Below are 11,790 nucleotides of genomic sequence, written 5' to 3' on the forward strand. Positions count from 1 at the left end.
CAGATGGGATATTAGCAGAGAAAGTTCAGGAGGAAAGTTCCAGGCTGCTACCAGGCCTAGAGAGTAATCAGGCCAATGTGGAGTAAAGGAATTGAAGTCTCCCAGAGGCAAGTCTTCAGAGGTAAAGATACTGACAGATTATCTAATGTGTTTAAGTCTGTGAAATAGAGCATTGGAAGGTTCTACAATTTTATTGGAATATTTGGGACATGTGGCAGAAACTTCTAAGTGTCCCACAATTTCCTTTCTCATATTCTTACTCACATACCTTCTTGGAATATGAAGGATGTTTCCCAGCTTCCTTTGCATCTAGGGGCAGTTATAGGACTAAGCTCTGGCTAACAGAATGTAAGTGGAAGTGATGTTTGAAACTCCTGGAAAGTATCCTCAAAGAAAGGAAATAGCTTGGAGATAGCAGCCAAGATGACGGAGTAGAAGGACCCTAAGCTCACCTCCTCTCATGAGCATACCAAAATCACAACCACCTGCAAAACAACCATTGTTGAAAACCCTACCAGGAAAGATCTTCTACAACTAAAGACATAAGGGAAGAAACACTTGCAATATAATCAAATCCCATATCCCCCGGGGTGGGTGAACCACAAACTGGAGAATAATTATATTACAGAGGCTCTCCTACGGGAGTGAGAGTTCTGAGCTCCACATCAGCCCCCCAGCCCAGGGGTCTGGCACTGAGAAGAGAAGCCCCCAGAACATTTGGTTTTGAAGACCAGCTGGGCTTGATTGCAGGAGCTCCAAGGGATTGGGGGAAATAGAGACTTTACTCTTAAAGGGTGTACAGAAAATCTCACATTCACCTGACCAAGGGCAAAAGCAGTAATTTGATAGCAGCCTGGGCCAAACCTACCTGCTGGTCTTAGAGGGTCTCCTGGGGAGGCAGGGGGCAGCTGTGGCTCACCCTGGGGACATAGACACTGGTAATGGCTCTATCAGGAGTATTTATCTGCATGAACTCTCCCAGAGACTGACATCTTGCTTGGGTCATCATCACCAAGACCTGGCCCCACCCAAAAGCCTGTAGGTTCCAGTGCTTTTCATTCATATCTTGTGTCCAGTGTGGACACATCCCCACCCATCAGCAGACAGGCTGCCTACAAACTTCCTGAGCCCTCAGCCACCTTTAGACATGTCCCTAGACACAGCCCTGTCCATAAGAGTGCCCAGGACTCGTCTCCACCCTCCAATGGGCAGGCACTGGCTTCTCCCACCAGGAAGCCTGCACAAGCCTCTAGACTAGCCTCACCCACCAGAAGGCAGACACCAGAAGCAAGAATAGTACAGTCCTGAAGCCTTCAAACCGAGTCCACAAATGCAGGCCAGACACTACCCTGGGACCAGCTGGCCCCTGGCCCTTGGATGACAAGCGGGGAGTGCACGGCTGGGATGCATAAGATGTATCCTACAGGGGACACTACTCCAAGGTTGAGAGACATACTAACCTACCACATACATAAACATACAAATAACAATTTAGACAAAATGACGTGACAGAGAAAATGTTTCAGATGAAGGAAAAAGATAAAAACCCAGAAGAAGAACTAAGTGATGTAGAGATAGGCAATCTACCCAAGAAAGAGTTCAGAGTAATGATCATAAAGATGATCAAAGAACTTGGTAGAAGAATGTATGCACAGAGCAAGAAATTAGAAGCTTTTAACAAAAAGACAGAAAATATAAAGAACAACCAGAGTTGATGAATACAATAACTGAAATGAAAAATACACTAGATGGAATCAATAGTAGACTAAATGAGGCAGAAGAATGGATCAGTGAGCTGAAAGAGAGAGTAGGGGAAATCACTACCACAGAGCAGAAAAAAGAATGAAAAGAAATGAGGACAGTTTAAGAGACATCTGGGGCAACATCAAGTGCGCTAATATTCACATTATAGGGGTCCCAGGAGAAGAGAGAGAGAAAGGGCCTGAGAAAATATTTGAAGAGATAATAGCTGAAAATTTCCCTAATCTGGGAAAGGAAACAGTCACTCAAATCCAGGAGACACAGAGAGTCTCATACAGGATTAACCCACAGAAGAATACACCATGGCACATTGTAATCAAAATGACAAAAATTAAAGATAAAGAGAGAATATTAAAAACAACAAGGGAAAAGCAACAAATATTTAACATACAGGGGAACTCCCATAAGGCTATCTATCAGCTGACTTTTTGGCAGAAACTCTGCAGGCCAGAAGAGTGGCACAATATACTTAAAGTGATGAAAGAGAAAAACCTACAACCAAGAATACTCCACCCAGTAAGGCTCTCATTCAGATTTGAAGGAGAAATCAAAAGCTTTACAGGCAAGCAAAAGCTGAAAGAATTCAACACCACCAAACAAGTTTTACAACAAATGCTGAAGGAACTTCTCTAGGATGAAAAGAAAAGGCTACAACTAGAAACAAGAAAATAACAAAATGGAAAATCTCACTGGTAAAGGCAAGCATACAATAAAGGTAAGAAATCGAGAAGCCACTGCAGTGAGAAGCCCGTGCACTGCAATGAAGAGTAGCCCCCGCTCACCACACTAGAGAAAGCTCATGTGCAGCAACAAAGACCCAACGCAGCCAAAAATACAATAAATTATTTTTTTTTAAATCCCCTTAAAAAAGCTAGTAGGGAGGTTAAAAGACAAAAATAGTAAAATCATTTGTATCCACAATAAGTTAAGGGATACACAAAACAATTAGATGTAAATATGATATCAAATACAGTAATCATGAAGTGAGGAGAGTACAGATGCAGGGTATCTAAAATGCATTTGAAATTAAGAGATCAGCAACTTAAGCACATATATATGCATATATATATATAGACTGCTATACAAAAACCTCATGGTAATTACAGACCAAAAATCTATAATAGATAAGCGCACAAAAAAGAAAAAAGAATCCAAACATAACACTAAAGATAGTTATCAAATCACAAGAGACAAGAACAAAAGAAGAAAGGGGAGGGAGATATGCTCTTATTTCTTTCTTCCTCTCTGCTTCTGAATGTAAGGTGGGCAACTAGATACAACTTGAGTAGCTATCTTGAATCATAAGGTACAAGCCACGTGTTGAAAATGGAAGAGCAGTAAGATAAAAGGAGAAGACTTAAACACTGATGACCACAGCCCTGCCACAACAGCTCTCAACTGCTCACCTACAGACTCCGTTTTCCAAGGATAAGTAAACTTCTACTTATTTAAGCCACTGCTATTTTTTTCTGTCACTCTAACTGAATCTAATCTTAAATATCTAGGAAGAAATAGATACATAGAAAACTAAGTAAAATACGAAATATAAAAATATGAAGCAATTAATAACCCCAGGGAAAACAAAATTGTATAAAAAAGCAAATGTCTTTAGAACACACCACTTTACTTAACAGTAATATGCTGTTATAATGTCATAAGAATGTAAACACTGGATATTGATTTAATCAGTAATTGTGATATAACTATTTGGAAGGTGGAACAAGGCGGTGTTACTAGAAGAGTAAACCCCATTTCTTTAATTAGTCAATATAATACTTAAAATTGATAGATGAATAATAACAATATGAGTATATTATTTTAGAATATGTAGAAAAATACCAGAATAAACTGCTTTAAGAGGTAAAAGTGTTCACCAGCGGTTGCCTCTAGCAGAGAAACTAGATGATGGATGGGGTCTGGTAAGAGGTTGCTGTTTTTTCTTATAAACTTTGAAGAATCATTTGTTTTTTAAACTCTGTGCATTTATCTCTTTGATAAAAATGTAAGTAATTTTTAGTTGCTAGATTGGGTTAGGTGGTCTGCCTGCCTTAGATGCAGCAACAAGCACTCTAATTCATAGTAAGATGTCATTCTGGTTGGTGAAGGTAGAGACAAATATTAACTCATCACTATCTCTGCAATGTCACAGTGGACTTCATTGAACATTTGTGTTTGACTATCAGGAAAATTGTTCCTCTTTCATCCCTTCAGAAAATATTATCTATACAGTCCTTTAAGACTCCACAGAGGAACTGCATAAACTTCTATTGACTCACTCACTGTCTTCCACGCTGCCTGGTTAGCAAAAGGAGGGCTGGCGTTTGGTTTTCCAGTCATATCTTGAGCTCAGGGTGTGGCACATGGCAATTACTCAGCAGGTATTTGATCTTTAAGTGACACCATTTCAGGGCCTAAAGTCTAGTTAACTTACACTTGTCTTCCAATGATCCATGTATAATTTGTATTTTCTCATTGGAGCATTTCCTTTCTTATTGATGCTCTAAAAGAAATCATGGGTAGGAGCCAGGAAAGAGGAGAAGGCATTCCAGAGGGAGGAATCAGTGATATCCAAAACAGAGGAATGGAAACGTGCATAGCATTTGACAAGGTTAAGGGAGGGAGGGAAGACAAGAGATTGATGTTAGTCCAGCCCCATATACTTTCAGCAACTCAGAATGGGAACCTAAGCTCAGAGACATTCATTAACTTGTCCAGGGCACATATTCAACTTGTGGTAAAAAGAAGATTAATTCCCCAGCTGTGCCCACAGCAATGCACTAGTAATTTTTCATCGTGTACAGATACAGATTAAAATAAATGTATTTACACTCATATGTAATTCCACAAAAATGAAACCACATAACTGATCTTTAGAGGACTGTGGTGAACTAATGACATAAATTTTACATCATTTTATATCATGCTTGTTTGAAGAGTGGTTTTTAAGAACAATCTCTTTCTGAAGCTTATTCAGTGTCTAGAACTTTGGACAAAAGTCACCATATATAAACTCAGAAATAAATGTATCGACAAATCAGAGATGTCATGATGTGCTCCTGGTGGAATGCTAGATTAAAGCAGAAACCAGTTATTCAGAAATCATAGACATCACTTAAGAAATGGGAAGTTTGGACAAGTTCTCATGGGTTCAGTATCCGTTTTCTACCCAAAAGCATGCTAGCAATGCACCCCACCTGGGCCACAAGCATTCATGTTACAATTAGGGGTCTTGTATCCACCCTCACCAATAACACTGGTAGGAGGGCTGATAAAATGAAACAACATGTGCTTACACAAGCCTTTCTTTAGCAAAAATGTGGCTTAGTGTTTTGTATTCGAAAAATAACTTTCTGGCTCTCAACCTTTTTAAAAATATAAATCAGTTCCCATAACACATAGCAAGAAATGTAATGACTCTCAAGCTTGAGAAATGGGGGTTGAAATGGTTAAAAAGGGGGGCTCTTTTTTGCACTTCAATGTTTATTTAATCTGCTTGAAATTAATCTTAGCATATCTATAACATACAGCATGAAACGTGAACTATTTTGAACTTAATTTTGTGCATAATACATTTATAAGTATTGTACATTTTTAGCGTTTATTTTTAGATCAAAGGTTAAAAGTGGGTTTTTTTTGAATGAAAGATTCTTTAAATTCTATAGTGCTTTACAATTTTTAAAAGTTTCACACACATGATTTCATATAATCCTTTAAAAACCCTTTTTTTCCCCACCTCTATCTTGCCCCTCCTCCCTTCCCTCTCTCCACTAGTAACCACTAGTTTGTTCTCTATATCTGTGAATCTGCTTCTTTTTTATTTGACTTACTAGTTTGTTGTATTTTTTACATTCCACATATAAGTAATATCATACAGTATTTGTCTTTCTCTGTCTGACTTATTTCACTTAGCATAACGCCCTCCAAGTCCATCCATTTTGCTGCAAGTGGCAAATTTTATTCTTTTTTTATAGCTGAGTATTCCATTATGTGTATATATATATATATATATATATATATATATATATATATATATTGCATCTTCTTTATCCATTTATCTATTGATGGACATTTAGGTTGCTTCCATACCTTTGCCATTGTAAATAATGCTGCTATGAACATTGGGGTGCTTGTATCTTTTCAAATTACTGGGGTTTTTTTTATGGATATATGCCCAGGAGTGGGATTGGATCATATGGCAACTCTATTTTGAGTTTTTTGAGGCACCTCCATACTGTTTTCCACAGTGGCTGCACCAATTTACATTCCCACCAACAGTGTAGCAGGGTTCAGAAAGGGGGATTCTTAAATCTACAATTTATCTACTCACTAGAAAACTGTAAGAGTTCTTTAATATTGAGATTCTCAATTTACCAGTTTTAAAGGTGATGCTAGTTTATCTTTGAAATGGGGTTTTCTGATAGTATTGGCTGTTGATTTGAGTGATATCACTTAAAATGCTTTCAACGAATCTCAATTTGTTCCTCAAGTTTTACAGGATGTAACTATTGATTACATAATCTTGAAAAAAATAAAAGAAAATGTACATGGAAATTTTAAGTAGAGAGAGCTGGAGGAGCTTGGACATCACAGGGTAAGCCAACACTTTAGTTCTCTGTTCAGTCTGCTTTTTGAGAAAGTAGAAAGACACTCGCCATGAAGTCAGAGACCTAGACTAAATCCTCCCACCAACTAGCTTTGTCATTCAGGTTCTTTGCTCTCTCTGAATCTCAGCTCCTCGCCCGTAAGTATGGGAAGAAAAATATCTACCTTGTAGATATTATTAAAGAAAACGTTATATAAAATGTATAACTGAGCATCACATCAGGTAACCAACAAGCCGTTGTCACCATCTTAACTCCAGCTCTGAATCATATTAAAATAATTCTTTGCATGGTCTTATCTTCAATTTCTCATGCTCTTTTTCCCTGCTCAATCTTCATTTTCTACAATCTTCATCCTGCTATGCTATGATTTTACTTGAGGTGTTCATATTTCAAAAAAATTTTTCATTATTTTCACTGGTACGTAAAAGAAAAGATAATTAAGTGTGACAGACTATAATAAATCTCTCCTGAGATTATTATCCCTCTCAGATTTAACTACAATACAAATATTGTCTTTCTTTTTAATGCAAAGATGGTGCTGCTGGCAGTAGTATCCCTGTGTGGGTATGTAGCTACAAAGACCAATGTGTGATCTGAAATCTTTTTCTCAAAATTATAGCTTATGGAGATCAGCCTGTTTTTAAACTTCAGTAGAATCTATTTAAGCCATTTACTACTTTACAAGACTAAAAACATGTTCTGAATCACTAGGGTAAGATTCAAATATGTAAGTCTGTGGTTGTTTTATTTTAATTATTTGCCTGTTTTAATGCCCATCTCTTATATTATGCTTTTTTACCCAAAACAAAATAAGATTCAGATTTAGAGAAAGGACCCTTCTTTTATTTAATGTGTTTGGGACCATGAGAAAAGAGATAAGAAGCTCCAGTGGTCCCTCGGTAGACAATTCTCTACTGTCAATAGCTCAGAACTGCTGGGAAAAAATGAGGAGAGAGAAGCTGTCAACAGAGTGACCTACACATCCCAAGAGCTACTCTTAGCAGCTGGTCCAGAAAAGCCGGATCCTAGAAAAGTCCATTTGCCATGAGTTCTGGAGTCAAATGAGAAGCAAGAGAATTTCTCAATATCAAGAAACTAGAAAAATGGAGACATTTTTAGTTGAATATTTGCTACCACTACCAAGATTTGTATGTGCGAGAGCACTACCCACCCTTTGGGAAATAATTAATCAAGTGAGGTCCCTGAGGAGGTATGAGAAGAAGGGGCTCACCCCAGAGGCCCCAGGAAGGAAGCTTTAATCTGAAAGTCTACTTCTAATGAGACAGGGAATGTACTAAGGACACATATGAATGCAAGGAAGTACATGGGAGTGGCAGGAGGGGGAGGCACAGAAAGAGACCACTGGACATCCTCTACTACGGGAATGCCATATATGTTTGCACATATATAAAACAACACATGTACAAAAGCAGTTGAGTTGAGTAGTGATTGTGATCATATTTATTCTAGGGCACCGACAATACATGCTTTGGCCACACTCTCAGAGCTCTCACTCTCTGGGCCAGTGAGAACGGCACATTGTAGCAATGCCCACGGCAGTGTGCCCTGTACCACATCACCCTGGGCAAGGCAGTTCTGCAATGGACCATGTTTCCTCCACTTGGACCTCTCTTTCTACCATTTATGTTGTTGATCTGTAAGAACTAATGAAAAGATATGGACATGATAATTCTGGACCAAAGCAAAGAAGAGCATCAAGAATATTAGAAATCCAATTTCATGGCACCTCGGTCACCTTGAAGAATCTGGTAGAGGTAAAGATCAAAGGATGTCTAGTGACTGGTGGGAATTCTTTGGCATTATATAGAGCAACATCAAATGACACTGGGTCGTGGACTGAAAACTGCATGAAGGTCTGCAGTAAGAAACTGACCAGAGGCTCGTCCTGCCACCAGGGCATGTGTGAGGACCAAAGACCATGTGTACCATGCTGAGAAAGTGGCCCCTACACTACATTATAACATCACCTAGAGCCCTGCCTCAACCTGGCTCCATTCCTCACCAACCCTACCCTCCCTGTCACTATTCCGTCCACACACAGCTAAATTAAGAAGCTTACCTCTGTCATCTGGTCCCACACAATGGCAGACACCAACTTGTGTTCACTGCCATGCACAAATGTGTCACCTCTATCAAATAGCCAGAGAGCCAGTGCACAGCTACACAACAGAGACAGAAACCTCTGAGGCATTAAATGAGGGCTGAAGAGGAGAGGAAGGGAGCACACACATATCTCTGCATCTCTGCCCAACTCAGGTCTCATTCAATTAAAAAGAAGGAGAGGGTAGGAAGGGAGGGCAGGAGGGGACTGAGGTAGAGACAGAGAGAGAGAGTCAAACAGGAAATAAAAAGCAAGTAGCAGACATTCTCAACAGATAGAGAATTTTGGCCATTTTTCATCAAAAAATTTCTATGTTTTATATTCCTAAGCTATTATATGTCTATTATTTTCATGTATGGATAATATCCATAGAATACTGAATGTTTTCAAACATCTAATGCGATTTTAATAAAATAACTTTACAATCATTCTATTGTGTATTATACTTGACTAGTTTTATTCTAACCATAGATTTGGGTATTCATAACTTCCTTCACTACCATTATCCTGGTTAATCAAGAATTAACCTTGCCTTATGTTAAAGAAAATAATTATTTTAAATTATTTTCTTAAATCAGAGAACAAAGCATTTCTTAAATCTGGATTTCTTAAATCAGAGAACAAAGCATTTCTGAAGATTCTCTTGCTTGCTTTTTTTCTGTGGCACCTATAGTGTCTTCTCTTGCTATCTGTACAGTGAAAGCAAGAGTTGAGGGTTGGTGCCCATCTCATAAAGTACAGCATCCTTGGAAATGAAACCCAGCTCTAGTTATTTACATTTCTAACTTCTTTTGATTTTTCCATGAAATTCTTAACTATGGGGTCTTAGAGCAGGATCCACTCAGGATCTGCTCAACAAGAATGACAACAGGAAGATTTCAATCTATTTCTGGCTTCAGTTTATCAACTAGATGAACCAAGCCTATAGAAAGCTATGTATGTACTGAACACTAAATCAGATGTAAAGTTAAATGAAGTTCAAGTGCCTCTGTAATTATTTTATGTAATGAATTTTGTATTTTGGATTATTTTATGTGCAATTTGTATTAAATATAATTATTTTAAAACTAAATGAGAAAATGTATACACACATTCTGGTTTGCCTTTTTAAAGTCCAGGTTTATGCATGTTACTTGGCATAATTACTAACAGTGTCCCCTTGTTCCTCTCAAACATTCCTAATAATCTTAAAACTTCAGTGGCATAAAACAATACACATACCAGACTTTTCAAAAGTACATCCTTGGTGGCAAAAGGGAAATGCACCTTGAATCTCCTTGTGCTTCTGTTCAAATATCTTTAATCTCTCCACCTAAAATATTGTAGAGGCTAAGAACCAATCTGTTGAGGGCAGATTTCATGAGCATACCTTGGAGGGCACATGAATTTATTTAATATATACTCAGTTATTTCGCCTCTCAAGTGACCTGCACTATCTCTTTTCCACTCCAGATATCATGCAGAACATCACAAGCTCTATGGGGCTGATCCCAGCCACCTCTGTGACAGAATTCTATCTAGCTTGCTCTGAAGTTCAGAAAAGATGTTTCAAAATTCTAAAGTCTGAGGACAGAAGTAGCCTTGTGCTGCTGCAAAATAATTATTGGTTGATACCAAAAAAACTTCTGAAGTTAGCTTTTCTTCCAAGAGCAATCAGTTTAATGTGATATACTGTGACATGATAGAATAAATAAGAGAAATGGAATTATGTTTAATTATGTCATATCACATTGTCATATGATAAATTTGAAAAGGGGTTATTTTGGGAAAACTTTTTAATGATATGAGCTTTGGCTTCAGTAGAAAACATTTTTTTCCTCATTTCTGGTGAATCAAAGCAGAAATCTCAGCTGTTACAAATAATTTAACTACTTCCAACAATATTTCAGACAAACAGATTACATCTGAAGCATACATATAAGGCTAAAATTCAAAAATACTCAGTTCTAATTTTTACACTACATATGCAGACTAACAAATTATCAAAAGACTTGCTCTTACTTACATTAACTTTTCCCAATAAAATAAGGACTTAAATGTGGCCACTCTTTTTTTAGGATACCATTTATTATATTCTGTTGAGCAAAAATTACTAAACCAGAGAATAAAAAAGGAAAGTACATATGGTAGATCTACACAATTCAGAGAAAAATAGTAATATTAGAAAACAATATAGAGTTGTCCCTCAGTGTCTGCCGGGCATTGGTTCTAGGACCCCCGTGGGTACCAAAATCTGCACATGCTCCAGTTTCTTACAGTCAGCAACCTCTATTCATAGGTGCGCCCCATGGATGTGAAGGGCTGACCGTATAAGAATTGGCTTTATCTAAAATATTGACATCCTTGAATTTTGTGATTTATTTGAGCAGTACCAGAGTTACTGAAATAATCTTATCAGAGCATATGACAAGTATGATGACCTATTTTCACAATAAAAAGTGAAAGAGTAGTTCTTTGGGGTAGTCCCTGGCCAGGACTGAAATTGATGTTCAGTATCTCCCAGGCCTTGCATGACAGGAGACAATTGTTGGGCATGACCACACAGCAGTCAACATTTCAGAGGTGAAATACACCAACTGACAATAGCCATTATTATACAATCTGTTAACAATGTAATGGGATAACACTGACATTGTAGGAAAAAGTATGCAGATGGCCTTCTCACTGTGTCCCCACAGGACAGAGAAAGAGAGAAAGCACTGGTCTCTCTTCCTCTTCTTAGAAAAACACTAATCCCATCACAGAGGACCCATCCTCATATCCTCATCTAAAGCTAATTATCTCCCAAAGGCCCCACCATCAAATACCATCACATTGGGGATTAGGGCTTCAATATATGAATTACGGGGGGACATAAATCTTTAATCTATGATATTCTGCCCCTTCGCCCCCCCAAATTTAAATCTTTCTACATGCAAAATACATTCGTTCCATCCCAACCTCCCCAAGTCTTAACTCATTCCAGTGTTTAAAGTCCAAAATATCATCTAAATATCATCTAAATCAGATATGCATGAGACTTGAGGTACAACTTAACCTGAGGCAAAACTCATCTCCAGCTGTGAACCTGAAAAACCAGATAAGTTGTGTGTTTCCAAAATACAATGGTGGAACAGACATAAGACAGACATTCCCATTCCAAAAGGGAGAATCAGAGGGAAGAATGGGGTGACGGGTTCCAAGAACGTCCAAAACCTAACAAGGCAAATTCCGTAAGATCTTAAGGCTTGGAAATAATCCTCTTTGGTTTGATGCTCTGTCTTTTGGATCCACTGAGGCAGCAGACCCGACTCCACAGCCCTG

This window comes from Balaenoptera musculus, chromosome 12 (genome assembly GCF_009873245.2).
Source record: "Balaenoptera musculus isolate JJ_BM4_2016_0621 chromosome 12, mBalMus1.pri.v3, whole genome shotgun sequence".
Taxonomy (NCBI): domain Eukaryota; kingdom Metazoa; phylum Chordata; class Mammalia; order Artiodactyla; family Balaenopteridae; genus Balaenoptera; species Balaenoptera musculus.